Consider the following 17,164-nt stretch of genomic DNA (forward strand, 5'->3'; position numbering starts at 1 on the left):
TTATGATTTGGCTATTGCGATTGAATCCGCCACTGGTGGACTGTAAAAGAATACAGAGAACTGCTTATCAGTAGCTCTGTTTACATTCCTGATCGGGACACACTGCTTCAAGGGTGTGCAGTAAGTTGGAGCCGTTTGCAAGCTCAATGATCAAACTATAGGCAAAGAGAGTTTTAATTATGGTCAGCAGGGAATTTAGCCCATTACTGTAAATGCCCACTCAGAAGGTGTAAAGGAAAGTGATAAGGTGAAAGTGACGTGTATTAATGTGTGTTTGAAAGTAGTCTGAGAAAGAACTAAGAATGTGAACGCAGTGTTAAAGAAAGTGAAAAGAACGTACGAGTAAGTGAGGTAGAAAAGAAAGTTAAAGGAAAGTGGATAGATGGAAGTCGTAAGAAGATTGAAGGTTAAAAGAAGGTTGAAAGATTTAAGTCGGGAATCCTTTTGAAGGAAAGAGCTGCTGAATTGAGGAATACAGGTTGATGTAAAATTACAGATAATGACAAAATATGAGTTGTTAAATGTAAAATGTGTAGAAATGCATATGATTAAACAAACAGCTTGTTAGTGTTTTGAACGTGGATGGAATAGTGTTGACCATGAAAGAACTAGGAGCTGATGTTTTGAACTAAGAAGATAAGCTTGTGAATGGCTGAAACAGTTTGCTTATCTGAATCTGGTGTGTGCTGTGGCTGAAACGGCCAGTGCGACAGAAACACGATCTGAGTGAAAATTTGTAATGTCTAAATTCCCTGATATGGGCAAAAGACAAATATGAAATATGGTTGTTGGAAAATACATGTAAATTCTGGCAAAGATGCCTAACGCTGGGCTAGAGTTAAAAGATGGTAGATAAAGTTTGATTTTAGAAGTTTATGAGAGTACAGTGTACCAGTCCTAAATGCTTCAGGGTCTCTCTCTCATTCAATGTCAGCTAAAAGCTGTTATCTGAGCCTGTGTCATAAATGATAATAAGCTATTTATAGTAAGGCACAGTGTTTTAGTTGAAAACCACAGATATGGAGATGTTAAAAAAAATCATGCTACAGGCATTTCATACATTTGAAGGGAAGTTTGTAAATGTTTTAAAAGTAAAACTGAATGACTTTAAAGAAGTCTTAAACGATAGAAGGGACGTTTTTGACTAGCTTAATTCAGGACCAGTAACTTCTTTGTCTCATTTTAGCCTCCACCATGAAACAGGGCTAATGGTTCCGGCTACAGATGTAACAGTACACTGAATAGACGGATGTGATTAAAATTCACTGAGATTTTGCTGATTCGGACAGATTTAACAGATTTTTGTGATTAAATACTGTTGTTATTAACCTGTCTCCCTGTGTTAACACTATTAGGCAGTCCAGAGTGCTCTGGTGACTCTTGAATGTGCCTTTCGTAAGCTCCAGAAAACAACTGAGTCTGTTGGGGAAAACTGATTTCGTGATGGGAAAGAGCGGTAACCAAGTGTGTATTAAGTGATTACCCCAAAGACGGGTAAGATCCTTTGGCCAAAGGTCAACCTAAGACAGGGGAAGTCACGTCACAAACACTGGGCATCTCCTGATGGAGATGTTTTATGTGAAGATGGGAATGAGAGTGGCGCTGATTGACTGAGTGGCCACCAGCATCAGCAGATCATTGAGAGGCCAGATGAGCTGTGAGGTTACGGCAGTCTGACCCAGAAAATGTGAGTCCCTCTAATACCACTCACCAGAAAACCGCATTCATTGTATGGCTTGTTTTTCATTATGACAAGTGTCTGCAACTATGCCAGGGGACAACACCCTGAAGAGAAGAAAATTATAGATTAAGAGCTAATGGGAATGGGCTTTCAAGAGCCAGCTGAGACCATGAGGGGACTGTCATTATTTGTTGTGGAGACAGTAACAAAACTTAATTTATGTCAGGAACATGATGCTGGTTGCCTTATGGGCAAGGGAAAAACTATAGGAGTGTTGATATTGAAATAATATGTCTGTAAGATAGTTTTAACTCCTGAAGGTCATTAGACATGTTGGTGGCTAAAGATGAAGACAGCTTGTGATGAGTTAAGAGAAATTTCTGGATAACAAAGGTTAGGTGAATTGAGTATTTAAACTAAAGATAACCTTAGAAATGCTCATAGCATAATGTATTTTAGATTGTTGTAATGGTACTACATTTACATTTACATTTACATTTATTCATTTAGCTGATTTGGCTGGTACTAATTTGAGTTAAACATTTGTATTTTAAAATTTGTGAACTATTAAGGGTTCTAGACTATGATTTATTTAGTTACAGTCTTAGGGGGCTGTTGAAAAGATTATTTGTTTATAGTGAGAGAGACTGCTGAGTGGAGGAAGGGTACTCTGTCTGTCTTTCTGTTATCGGCCTGATAAAGCAAGCTGAAGCAAAATAATGATAATGAACAAAAACAACCCAGCTGACTTTTCTAAGAGAAAATGAAAATAATGAACAGACGTGCTTTGAAACTGGTTAAGAGACAATGTAAAATTAGATCAAAGCTACAGGAAAATGAGAAGTTTAAAATCTTATTTAAAAATTTAAATATGTTTAGAGTAAACACCAAAAGATATGAATATGAGAATATGAGCGGTTCATAGTCAGGTATGTGTGTGTGTTTGTTTGGCGGTGACAGCATTGTATGTTTTATGAGTGTTAATTCATGTTTGGTATGTGTTTGTTTAGGGGATCTATTCCGTCTGAATAGTGTGTATATTGTGTCATTAACATCTGGAATGAGTTTTATCATGACAGATGGGTTAAGGCAAATGACAAATTTTAAAGAAGCCAAAAATCTGATGAAAAGACAATACAGAACACGGGGCAAGCTTTAAGGTGATTAGTCATCAAGCTCTGTCTGGCAGTAATTATTTTTGACATTGATGGTGTTGATTTGAATTACTTTCTGGATCAGTTTAAGTATTTATGTAAATCTGAATTGTGAAGTTGCAGATTGTCATCCATTATAAGTTGAGAAAATGGTACAGATTTGATGGCAACAACAAAAGTGACACATTGGCGAAGGCAATATCAACTTATCCAGGGAGCCCTTCACATTTATGAATATTGTGAACTGAACAAAGAAGGAGAATGTTGTTTGACTGATACTGACCAAGTCTGTACACCACGACCTGACCTGATAGAAACAATTGATGACTTTGACATTGGAAAATGTTTGTTGATGACTGACTTAAGAGACCAAACAACAGGCCTGAAAGGCAGGATATGCGGTGAAACTGAGGGCCGCTGTCCTTCAAATACTTCGATAAGAAGATGAGATTGTGGCTTGGAGTGAAGAATGTAATGTTTTGTTTCAGAGGCAGAGAAAGATGTCTGGGGGAAAAAACCCTGCAAAAAGTAATTCTTCTCCCTAACAAAAGTGTTGTATGTGTGTGCTAATAACAGGGACTGTTTCAACAGGGAACGCCAGGGCAGATGCGGCAGCGAAGGCCGCGGCAGCACCGCAGACAAAAGAAACTACGTACTTTACTATCTGACAGTAACCTCGACATTTGTTTTTCTTTACAGAGCATGCAGACTTTTGATACAGGGCAGAATGTCAGGATGGATTGTGTCGAACAGAACTGATTCTGTTCCAAATGTAGAAATATTGTTTTGTTGACATGAGCAAAGTGGGTTGAGTGTTTTTCTGGTAAAACAAGGACCCTGAGTGCTATTCAGTGAGCAAAATTATCTGGTGACAATATGTTTCAGGCGGTTGATTCCACAGGTCACACCAAAAGGGACGACCGGCTAGACAAGCGGTCAATAATAAAATAGCTAGGGTCTGCATTCACAGGTGACATCAGGCAGGAAATGGTTCATTCCAGTGGAGGTGCGGTTGGGATCTGAAGGAAAATCTTGTAATGATCAGAAAGTGGTTGGAGAGGGTGACACCTGGGTCCACGCCTCTAACCTTAGACTACACCAACCAACCTCAGCAACCCCACGCGCCGACGCGGAGGGCAGTGAGGGATCAAGGACGTGCTAGTAACGTACCTCCTTTGCCAGCGAGGGAAAGCCCATTGCAACGGCACGCAAAGTGTCATATTGGTGAAGACGGAATGTCCATGGGGCGAACGAGATGATCAACACACCTGGAGGAGGACTTTGATACTGATAGCGGAAGCTATAGTAACATGTGGTAAATGAATGTTTTCTTTATGTTTTCTGTTTCTGTTTTTATTTTTCTTATTTAATTTTTGTTCAATTTTTCTGATGTTTTTATTTTTTGGAACGATGATGATATGTAAAGAGGGTTATAAGCAGTAGCCATCCGTGTTACGAGATGGCATACAAGGACAGGGTTTGAATATGAGGAGTTTTCCTATCTACTTTATCTTTGTTTTTATAGCATGTTTTGTTTTCCTACTAAATATTAATCCAACTTTTTCTTGTTTATACTGTAATGACTGAGGGTCCGACCTATAGTGTTGGGTGACAGAGCTCGTTCGTCTAGCCCGGTTTCAGAATAAACCTTTATCTGCTTGCTGTAAAATTAAGGGCCTATCCTTGGGAAAATAGCCTGAGCTTATTTCATTTTAATCTTTTTTCCAACTAGTTTTAATTTTAATCTTTTTGCCTACTAAGTTTAAGGGTATGATCAGTTATATGAAATTCAGAAATGAGAACTATAAGGGTGATGTGAGACTTAAACTTGGTACGTTTCATTATTATTTATACTTTTGATGAAACAATTATCAATGAATGATAAAAAGGGAGGAGTGTAATGGGAGATTTTTGATTTTCATTACTTTGATTTTCATTAACATACACAGGATTGACTTCTATGTGTGCTGCTGACCATGTGATATAATGATTGATGTGAAACGCCTGCGAAGCAGGAGAAGAGGGGGAGAGCTTTGAAGGCTGAAGCCCTGACCCCTAAGGTCAAAGGGCTGTCCAATTTATGACTTGCAGGCTGTAAGTTAAGCTAAACTAAAGTTCAGTATAATAGGATCACTGGTGGTGTCTTATCCATCTATGGAGTTTAAAGAACCTTGGAAGATAACAATAACACAGTATAAAGACTGGCCTGCCTCTCTCTCCTGGTCGCACTTGTTCCACAGACTGTACTTGTAACTTCTGTGTGGCAACTGGGCCTTCTTGCAAGAATAAATTACTTTTTAATGATCATTTGATTCCAGACTGTCTCTTACGCCAAAGATGATTGTGTAGTGAATTAAATTGCCACAACAACAGTAAGACAGTTGTGATTGTGATAATTTTTTTGTATTCATCGTCACCAAATGGGTCAATTCAAAGCCTTTATAAAGTCCCTCTTCCTCTGGAAACTGTCTCCTAATGGCTGACACACACAACACATGCAGGTAAGGGTCTAAAAACTAGCTTTGCTATTGCCTGATACATGATGATAATAATCTGTACAGTATTGTGATCTGAGCATAGTGTTATACATATCGTCGGCTAACGTGAATACATCTATAAGCTAACACTGTTCTCTTGCCCTGTTCTCCTCACACCACAACTCACCGTTGTTCTGTCTAACCCTGGCCTGTCCTGCTCACTTGGCTTCATATCAGGCTCATAATTATATAATATCATATATATCCATTATATGAATTATATATATATCATACGAGTAAACATTTAGGCTACAATTTCCTCAGCTTCCGAGCTGTCATTGCAATCCATTGCTTTCCTATTGTTTACTTTGACCGCTCTCCCTCACGTTACGTCACTTCCAGTTCGGCGGTTTTCAAATGCGGAAGTAAAATTTTCTCACAAAAACGACTCCAGAAGCCTAAATAGCGTTTTATAAGTATATGTTTATATTTAAATCTAGTTCCTACATTATTTTTCTATACATTGGCTTACTGGGTACTCTAACCTGCAACATGGGCTTTAAGATGTTTATTTTATTACATTTTGTTTACTTGCAGCAGTAAGTTTCTCCCGAATTTACCAAGAAGTCAGCATTCCAACGCGACATGCCGAGTTCCGTCTGTTTACTGAAGTCTGTCATGACCGGGATCGTTGTAAAGCTCTGAGTCTCCTGCACAACACTATGTAACCCATATATGGGCATTTCCTTTCTATCAGTAACAAATCGTGAATGTCCAAAGGGGGATTTAAAGCTAATGATGAAATCTCATTGGCTACAGCTGGTTTTTGTTAACGTGATTCGTTAAGACACATTACGTGGTTTAATGACTGTGCGACACAGCAGTGGCTGATTATGCATGTCGCACGTCTGAAATAATTAATAAGTGATCTCTTGTGCACTAATTGTGCTGCATCAGATCTATAATAGATAGATTTTAAAAAGATAATTAGATAATTTAGCTTGTCCAATTGGCTGCTATGACTTTGTAGCAGGGTGACTGAATCCACTAATGAGGATTTCATTCACCTGTGCTTAATTTAAGCCCCCGCCCCTTTCTTGTTTGATATAAGGGATGTGTGTTTGCCACATGGCATGCGTCTTGGTATCGGCCTTGTGACGTCATCCGTGGTTGCTGTAAGCTTGGACTGTAAGCTGGCTTCCTCGTCTGCTCTGTGCTGGCTGCCTACGCCTCACAGCATGTCATTGATAGCATGTGTTCCTGACTGTGCTGCTGTACTGCAATATGGGGCACGACTGCAAAGCGGTTTGTGCGCCGGGATCATTCTGTGCCCCCCCCCCCCTGCATAACTGAGGGTCTCTTGGGCTATTTGTGAGAATCGAGTATCAATGCTGAACTGTGATCGCGTATAATTGCGACTGCGTCGCTGTTTTGCCTCAACATCCATCAGGATAGCAACTTCTAGCTGCTGTTTCTGTTGCACGTACATTGATTGTGCAACTCGTCTGACTGTGCGAGCTGGCTGGCTGTCTCCTTTGGCCGCCGTCTACTGAATTTTATTGGTTTGAAGCATCTTGTATGTATGAATGTTTGTTTAATTATTTGGTTTATTTCAATGTCAACTTGTTTTTAGGTGGTACTGAGTCCTAATTATGTCAAGTGGTTTAGATCTTTGAATTATTTGACTTGTTTTATTCGTTGGATTGTTTGTTTTGTGTGTTTTTTTTGTTGTTTTTTTTGTTGCAGGAGCTGGGGGTTTCTGGAGGGTGAAGGCGAAGCTGCCATTTGTGTGGTGTGTGTTCACACCTAGTGCTGTGTGTCTTCTGGCATTTAACCCTTCACGTGTGTGGGTTTTTGTAGTGGATTATTTGGGTGGGTTTGTTTTCCAATTTGGCAGCTGGCCCGGAACTCCAGATACCTCTGCTCCTGGTTGAGTTTCTATAAATTGAGGTTATTTACTGTGTGTGTATGAGTAGATGCTAATTGATGGTGTTCAGTTATTATAATGCCAGTGTAAGAGTTTTAACTTTGAATTTCCAACTATTTAGTCAACATTGACAAAGAAAATAAAACTTTTCTACTTTTGTATATGCGACTTGTGTCCTCTCACCCACCCACTCAGAACGAACCTGTGTGCCCTTAGGGCTATTAGTTCCCCGGTTTCCCGGGGTGGCGTAGTCGAACATATATTGCCATTTCTGTTAAAGGTGTGGTAAACCTTTCTCAATTCTATTACTCTCGCACCGCAACGCTACAACTTCATGGTCTACTCCCTGGTTCTTTCCAAAAGAAATTGGGGTTTTGCCACTCAAGTGTACCGTTTCAATAAACTCAACAAAAAAGGAACAGTTCTTGACACAACATGCATTTTTATTTTAGTGGTGGAAATTGAGAGAGGTTTGGAGTCACTGCACTAGACTAGGGAGCAGATGCAGGCCTATGCAGACGTTGATCCAGAGTTGCTGAGGAAGGATGCTGATGCTGTAATTAACATTGGTGTCTCTTTTGATGGCACCTGGCAAAAAAGAGGCTTCACTTCCCTTTATGGCATTGGTGTTTGCATTGACATTCTTACAGGACTGGTCATTGACTTTGAGGTATTATCCTCTTACTGTCATGCTTGTGTCCTAAAGCAAAGTGCCAAGAATGAGGGGAAGATTACTGTGGAGGAATTTAACAGCTGGAGGGAGACGCACACTGACTGTGCCAAGAATTTCACAGGGTCTAGTAAGGCAGCAAAAGAGGATGTGGGCTAGATCAGTCAGTCGCCACCAGCTGCGGTACACTGAGATGCTCTCAGATGGGGATAGCTCTGCTTTTAAGGAAGTACTGTCACTGAACCCATACCCTGGGCATGAGATTGTAAAGCTGGAATGTATAAACCATGCTCACAGTCCAATAATTTTGGCATAGTGCTCAGAAAATTTAGTGCTGAGCTAGGGTGACCAGATGAGATTGGCTGAAATTCGGGACGGGGGGGGGGGGGTCTATGGGTCTGGGGTCTGGGGTGACGGGATGGGGGGCTTCTATGATATTAGACTGCGTAGCCTATAATAAAAGATAATGAATTTCAAACCTGAACCAAACATATTTTTATTCAAAGATCAACAGTCTGTCATTATTCTTTAGTCTGACACACAAAAAAAAAACACATTAAAATCATGAACTCAAATGACATTGTGAAAAGAAAAAAAACAATGACTGTTGTAAGTAACAGTGCGTAAATCAGACCTTTCAGTATAACCTAACGCTAATAAGCTTAAACGAAAATAACGAGATAATTGTGTAGTGAAGTATTTGTTTGCAGTGCCGCGAACAATCAATCACAATCAATCACTCCTTTACGCGTGCAGCAGTGACTGTCCTCGCGGCTGCAGCAAAATAGGCAAAATAGGCTACAGAATATTTCGTTCTGTATTGACAGGTGCAATATTTGAAAATCGATCCTATTTTTTTTTATTATTACATTTATATCTGCATTTATGTAAAAACTTAAACTTTCAAACATCAAAATGTCATTTATTAATATGTTTTCATGTCAAAATGACATACAAACATATTTTCCTATTCTATTTTGCCTTGCGTGTTGCGTGAAAAATAGGCGTCGGTTCTATTTATAGCATGCACGCGTTTTCCGCGCGGCTCGAGGCGCGCCTGCGACGCGCGTGTCACGCAGGCTGTGTGCAAGCTAACGGACGAGTTAACCTGTTAACAGGGGAGCCGAAATAAAAACGGACACACCACGCAGCCAGTGTGTCGCCGGCCTCAACCTCCGCAGACAGTTTTTAATGTTTATCAGACAATAACTACTCAAGATTTTGCTTTAGTATAATTTTCGGGACAATTAGGGCCAGATTCGGGATTCGGGACAACAGTTTAGATTTCGGGACTGTCCCGAATTTTTCGGGACGTCTGGTCACCCTATGCTGAGCGCAAATTGGGAGGCAAGGGTTTGGGGAAACTGACCGCAAAGAAATGCAAAACACTGCAAAATTATTACAGGGGGGCAATTTTGAATAACCAGGGGTCACTGGATACAATGAAAGCAGAGATATTCTCCACTGCATGTCAACAGACGAAACACCATCGCATACTAGGTGGAATCCATCTTGGTGTTGGTATCCGAGGGCAGAAGACAAATATGAGACCCCCGAAAGCCACACTCGACATGCTGCAAATTACCTATCCCACGAGGTGGGCCAGAAACTTCTCCCCATCTATCACCACATGTCAAGCGACAGCTTGCTGCAAAGAATGCAGCATGGTGGCACACAAAATGCAAACGAGTGCCTCAATTCTGTAATATGGGATCGCTGCCCCAAAACTGTTTTTGTTGGCAAGAACAGGGTTGAGGCAGCGGCAAGCATGGCCATCTCCTCTTTTAATGAGGGTGCCTCAGCTATGCTTAATGTGTTGGCAAACTTATGGTTGGAGAGCACACTTATTACAGTCATTCAGTCCGCAAGTGCAAAACGCAAACGAAATCTTGTGAGCACAGTCAAGAAAGTGAAAAGGCACCAGCAAGAGATGTCAGAGGGACCTACATATGGTGCTGGAATGGATAATTAGACTTTAGAAAGCTGTGCCAGCTACTGTTGGTCTTGTTCTGTGTCCATACAACTGTCAAGCGTGGGTTTTGTTGGCAACTTTGTGCATGATGCGCCAATGTTAATTAATTGAGTTACTGCAGTTGTAGGCCTTAAATGCCTGCCATGTTATTAAATAATCAGTTTTCATGAGCTTGAAATATTATTATTACTAAGGGCCTGAGAATTTATTCTGTTTTTGAGCAATTTTTTTCCAATAGAAATGTATTAAATTCCCCTATTTAAGGCGAAACACGGCAGGCAAAAACATCTTCTTTTTTTTTTACTGGTCAATTTTGAGATTTTGGGATATTTGTCTTCAATAACATGTCTTCTTTCAGACTTGTGGTGAAAAAAAGTCTGAAATCCACATTTAGGTCTTTATTTAATTACACTTTGTCTGTTTTCGTCTGTAGATTTCTCATAAATTCAACAAAAGTTGGCGTTCTTAATCCTCCCGCTGCTCCGCGATCTCTGTCTTCTTCCTGTCATCACACGCACGGCTGGATAGCTCTCTCTCTCCTGTACAATCCTGTCGGATCCAAATATGGTCATTTCCTTTTTATCAGCAACCAATCGTGAAAGTAAAAGGACTGAATGCGCAATCTCATTGGCTGATGATAAATCTTTAAAGCCCGTTTTCTCAAAATGACTTTTCTCTCAGTAGCACCTATATACACCAAACTTTCCAGTCTTGTACCTAGTTATATTATGAAGACATTTACAGAGGGATTTGTAAATATATTATTCCTAGCCTGATTTATATAACATTTTATTCAAAAAAACATGGCGAAAATCATTTTGTTAAGGCTATTGACAGTATTTTCTGATTTACAGGGTAACAAAAGTAGATATCCATAAATCCCTCTGTAATTTTTTTCCCCATCTAATATGGGAACACAATGAAAAAAATATTTTTTAACCTGGCTTTATCCAATACTCAGATTTCGTTTTTTAAAATATTACTGTAGATATTGCCTAATTTGCATATTTAAACATTAAATTACAGAAAACTTGTAATATTTTTTTTTTTCTCATCTTAATGTAGGTAATCAACTGGGAAAGTTTCATGGTGATATCTGCTAGTTAAAATGTTTACCCTATTCACCTGTAGTGTCTCGCCTTAAATCTTTAAATGCCGTTTTCTCAAAATGAGTTTTTTGTCATTCTTCAGTACAAACATCTCAGCCTATGCAGCACCTGTGTACACCAAACTTTCCAGTTATACACTTAGCAGTATTCTGAAGATATTTTCAGAAGGATTTGTTAATAAATCATTCCTGGCCTGATTTATGTGACATTTTAATAAAAAAAAAATATGGCAAAAATATATTTTTTAAGCCTATGGACAGTATATTTTGATTTCCTAGATAATGAAAGCATATATCCTAAAATCCCTCAGAATTTTTTTTTTTTTATTATTAGCTTGTGTGTAAACAAAATGAAAAAAGAATTTTGCACCTGGCTTTATCATATGTTCAGATCTATCTACCGAAAATATATGCAAAATTGCGCATATTTAATGAGATAATGCATACTTTGCATAATTAAACATTCAAATTTCAAAAACTTGTAATACATTTTTTTTATATACTTGTGTAAGTAATCAGCTGAGGAAGTTTCATGATGATATCTATTATTTAAAAGTTTTACCCTATTCACCTGTAGTGTCTCGCCTTAACCCTCTGAGGTCTGAGCTGTTTTCTGGGCCTGGAGGTGTTCTGACATGCTCTGACATTTGTGTTTTTTTCTGTTACTAGTGACATTTTCATGGCTAAAGTCTGATTACACTGTATTCAGCACAAACTGTGCTACAATAATATATCAGCAGCATGTATGTGACATTTATGCGTGGTTTGTGAAAATACAAAAAAAAATCGTCACTGAAATAAGGCCATGAAACCCATACTGATTATTTCTTCACAAGACTTTTGAAAATTGTATGACGTAGCCTATAATATTTGCTCCAAAACTATGTGAAAATCACCCTGACTGCTCATTCAGATAAGACAATATATTGATTTAAAATTTCTAATACGTGTTTTGTGTGACAAAGCCATATGCGAAGAGGCGTGATCATCTCATGAATATGTAAGCCTTTAACACCTGAGAAAGACAAAGACACTCCCCTAACTGCCCTATTAGGAGCGATCAGGCCCTGTCATTCAGAGCAACCTTGCACAAAGAATGAGGAGATTTAAAAAAGAATGGCTTTTAGATTGTTTGGATTTATTTACAACACAATCCAAAAATACAAATGACAAAAGAGCACATTGAAAACAATGATCCAAAGACAGAGACCTTTGTGCCATTCCTAAAAACATTGTACATACCATTTCCAAGGTGTTTGATTTTCACTTTACCATGTTCATGTACAGAGACTCATGTGAATGTTGAAGTCAGCAGGACTCAGTTGCATCTGGTCCCTGAAAGAAAAAGAAAAAAAAGAAAAAACTGTGAACATACTGATATCAAGAGAAACTATAGGGCTGCACGATTTTGGGAATAGATTTTAGATTTTTCTGGTTAAAATTGCTTTTTAAAATTCACAGAATACACACACACACACACAAATGTTTCCAACAATATATAATATAAAGAACACCATATTTGTTGTGCCTTGCAGGCATAAGCTATGTGCAGTACTGCATAAAATAATTTTATTTTACAAAGCAGCCTATAAATATTCCAAAAGATTTCAGTAACAATGCTAGAGAAAAATATATTGATTATCTTATGTTACTTCAAATGTTTCCATTCGTTATGATGATATGAAATGAGATAATAGTAAAAACATAAAGCCTAATGTTTGGTGCATTTTTCCTTTCAAACGCAATCGCGCTCCAAAATATGATACATTCAAACCCACAGCGCGCTCCAAAATATGATACATTCAAACGCCATCGCGCTCCAAAATATTAAACATTATGGTTATACAGTACATATCTATGTTTGAGCAGATATCCACAAACAGTATTTAACAGTAAACACAGGTCTAAATAGTATAATATTCACCATATATCTAGCAACAGTTCAACTGCAATGTGAAGTTTATGCAACAATACCATAAACTAATAAGTAAGAATTTCTTACCTTACATCTTTCTTGTCTTCAGATCGCGTTCTTCTTCTTCTGATGTAAATCCAATGTAAGCTCAGACGTGTCTTCCAAACTCGACGAAAAGCAGAGACTTGTGAAGTGTTTTGGTGTTTTGTGTTTGAGGTAACGAGGGCGTTCGCGTTCCATGTGGAGATTTGCATGTGAATCTCTTTTGCGCGAGTGGGCGTGGCCGAATTAAAAGTAATTAGCAAGCGTTTGAGATACTGGACATCCTGTTGGTTTTATACAAATTACTTAAACAGAGAATATTTGTTTTCAGTTTGAATCCGATCATTTAAAAGTACACACTTAAATGTGTATAAAGGTGTATGGCTCATAAATGTGAGAGAAGGATTCGCTGAGTTTTGTTTCATTTTATAGACGTGCTCAAGAAAAAAAAGTTCACCGCGACGGAGAAGCAGAACGCACACCCTGTTTATTTTCTTTATTTTACAAAAGCACAATGTTTTGATTTGATTGTAAGTGGACACATACAAAAGTAGAAATATCACAGATTCTTTTTTTATATTTCTTTTTTCTGTATAACCATAAATGACGGAGTAATTTAAGTTTATTGTACTACAATGTGAAGAAAATCCAGCAAAACGCGGGGGCGCGTTTTCCGACCTCAGAGGGTTAAAGGGTAAAAGGTGCTAAGCTGAGTACATCGCTTGTGTTGGCAGTGTGAGTGAGTATCCCAAGCCCAGCAGACCTCTGGTGGCTAGATCTGCTAGAAACTGACCCTTCACGGGCCACCTTGAAAGCAATCCTTAGGGTTGAGCTAGGCTCTTAACTGTGAAACTGCTAGTGAAACTGCTAGCTAATGAGTAGCCTGACTCCCTGGTATTGCACAGACTGAGGTCAGCTTGTAGGCCTCACAGGAGCCTCCCTGAAATTAGCCCTAGAGTTCTACATCTCGGGTGTGCATTATTTTTCAATAATTCAATGGACCATGCAGAGTCAATTATTCTGCTTATACTACGGTTACCACACCTCAAAACATTGTTCAGATGATGTGTTTCAAGACATTTGTCAGGTTTTTGTCCTTAAAACGTTCATGTGGATGACTTATTTATTATGCATCTAATCCCAAGTGTGGCGAGGTGATGGATCGGGTAAATTACAGTTACACTTATGAGGAAAAGTATAACTAAATGGAGAGCAGACTACGCCACCCCGTTTCACTAAACGGAGAAATTTATACAAGACACGCTGGTTCGTGACCACAGACGACAAGAGACGTGGATCAGAATACAAAAATACTTTTTTTATTTTATCAACAATAATTTAATATATAAAAACTTTGAGGTGGACAAAAGTTTTGCACTGTTAAGTGTGCACCAGGCCAGAAATAAAGAAAAAAACAATAAAGAACACAAAAACACTTTTGGGCTGAGGCTTGCCAGCAGGGAGCTAGCTGGACAGTGAGTGTCCTAAAATCACACCACTCATCAAATTCCACTCCACACAACACTCACACTCACTAGGTGAAAGACACACAGGTGCCAACGGCAAAACACTCTGTGAAGGAACCACCACCAAAAGAGGACAGACAGCTAGCTTCCCTGCACGGGGCGGGCCTTCAGCTCCTGAAAGAAACAAAAAAACAAATATATACTTTCACAGTTGACTGCAAACGTATGAAATTATAATAAAACAACTTCAACAAAAAAAATCAATACTCTGCAAATTACTGGGCACAGAAGTTAACCTGGCTGGTGGTGACCTAAAAAGTTCACAATATGGCCACGTTACAGCCGCCAAAGGCTATGAACCAGAGTGAAATGAACCACAAAAAAAATACAATTAAACATTAAATCACAAAAATCGAATCCAGGATTACAAAAACAAGAAATTACAAAAAAAAGAAAATGTTGCTCCCTTCACAGTCTTTGAGGAACGCACAGGGCGAAGAGCTCAAGGATAACCAACCAGCTGGTGGTGATATACATTAAGTGGGGCTAAATTATACCATCACATGTAGCTACGTCATGCATGGACGGGCAGCTCGGAAACTAGCCACACACTAGTATCACCAGCGTTTACCACCATATGCAGATGCAATATAAACTAACGGAAGCAAATAATGAATCACAATGGTCACAGTAATATTAAATGGCAGCAGAACAAAACAGTGCCGTCTTAGCGACATTGTCAATGGAGCATTTTGCCCCCGGTCCACAGTGATGAACCGCTCACAAGTGGTTTAATGCACCAATGGTAGATCGCTAGGCCCACAGAAGATTTAGTTACTCACACGCAGTCTCGTTCACAATAGGCAACCCGCAAGTGTACAGAGATGTTGCATCTCGGATAGGGACAGCCTGCACCCAAAAGCAACGTCGCATTGATTCGAACAGTAACCTGGCTCCCACGGAACTGCGCACGCACCCACAACAACGTCAGTGACGATGACGTATACCCGGTGGCCTGAACTCCGCCTTAAGTAAACCAGGGGTGGCCGCCGATAGGCTGTCACCCCCGTCAGTCAACACAAATCACAGGGCGGAATCTAGCCCGCCTTGCCACAATCTACCCCCAGCTTTTGCATTGTCGCCCCGACGATGGACCTAGTCACACTACCACTAAGCAACTCCTAGTACCAGGGCCTAAAGAGGGCAGAGACAGCATTAGACACAGCGGCCACCCTAGAGGAGTCATCCCTCACAACTTCCGGTGCCCGAGGGAGGTGGTGTCGATTCAAATGATGACCAGCATTAGCTCGCCCCGTCCGTCGCAAGGTAATCTCACCAGTACCAGGTTGGTCCACAGGTAAGGGTTCCATTACCAATGCTGGTTCTGGAGCTACCACACCAAGCTGTCTAGGGGTCACTAAAGCTGTAGGGCTAACGTTCTCGGTTAGACATCGAGGAGCCAGCCCACTAACAGCCTGTGGGGTTTCAGGTACCAAAACCCACAGATCAACCTCCTCAGATGGAGATCCCTCCGATGGTGGTGACTCGATCACCAAAGGGCCGCCTGTAGAAACTTCAACAGGAGAGTCCCTTCGTACACGGGTCTTCAACAGGGAGCGGTGGACCCGTTTTACACTACTCAAGTCATCCACCGGCGCAATTGTATACACGGACCCACCTGCCTGCGGTGCTCTCACCACCTGATACACCACTGGGCTCCACAGGTCCTGGATCTTATGGCGCCCTCTCACGCCATAATCCCGAAGGTAAACCAATTGACCCTCCCCCAATGGTGCATCTCGAACATGTGGGTCGTGCTGCTTCTTACGACGATCTGCCGCTACCTTTAAATGTTCTCGGGCCCCTTCGAAGGCCACCAACAACCTGGTTTGGTGCTCCACCACCCACTCATTCACCTTTCCGGATGCCATCTCTTGGCTTTTACCCAAAAGAAAATCAATAGGGAGTCTGGGCTCTTGGCCAAACATCAGGAAGTAAGGTGACTCACCAGTCGCTTGATGCGGGGTAGTATTATAACAGAAAAGCACCTGAGGGAGCGCGGAAACCCAATCTGCCTTTCGGGAGAGGGGTAAGGTGCGCAGAAGATTATGCAGAGTCCTGTTAAAACGTTTGCACTGCCCGTTGCCAGCCGGGTGATACGGTGTAGTGCGGGACTTCTCAACCTGATACAGATGACAGAGCTGTTGTATTAGGGAGGACTCAAAGCTGCGGCCCTGGTCAGAATGAATGCGACCAGGTACACCAAATTTATAGAACCACTCCACCACCAGCATGCGGGCCACAGTCTCAGCTCGTTGGTCTCGAGTAGGGACTGCAAGAGTGTACTTGGTAAAGACATCAGTCATCACCAGGACACTTTCCAGCCCCGAGCGAGAGGGTTCCAGCAGCGTAAAATCAATGGCCAGGATCTCATTTGGCCTGGAGGCCAACAAATGACCCATAAAGCTGCGGGCAACTGGCTGCGTATCCTTGGCGACCTGACACCTTTCGCACTCCCGACACCACTGGGCTACATCAGATGTCAAGCCTGGCCAGTAGAAGCGCTGCTGCACAAGCTCGGTGGTCCGCTCGATCCCCTGATGCCCATGCCCCTGATGCATTTGTGTCAACACTTCCTTATGCAAGGCCGCAGGGAGAACTACCTGGAAAATCTCTTCGCCGCCATTAGAACGGAACACACAACGATGCAAAACCCCTTCTTTCTCTAGTAGCCGGTCCCACTGACCTAACA

At 40.6% G+C, this 17,164-nt stretch overlaps 1 protein-coding gene and 1 long non-coding RNA gene across 2 annotated transcripts in view; both read right to left on the bottom strand.

Moving 5' to 3' along the window:
• LOC309493638 (sialoadhesin-like) overlaps positions 1 to 17,164 on the bottom strand; it is a 190,702-nt gene that overhangs the window by 54,892 nt on the left and 118,646 nt on the right. The window lies entirely within an intron of this gene.
• Positions 14,244 to 15,369, bottom strand: LOC309494010. Its single transcript, XR_014204187.1, has 2 exons — positions 15,255 to 15,369; positions 14,244 to 14,586 (listed from the first exon to the last, which is right to left on the bottom strand). It is a non-coding gene; the product is annotated as an uncharacterized lncRNA (long non-coding RNA).

Source organism: Leuciscus leuciscus, assembly GCF_965113295.1.
Source record: "Leuciscus leuciscus genome assembly, chromosome: 3".
Classification (NCBI taxonomy): Eukaryota; Metazoa; Chordata; class Actinopteri; order Cypriniformes; family Leuciscidae; genus Leuciscus; species Leuciscus leuciscus.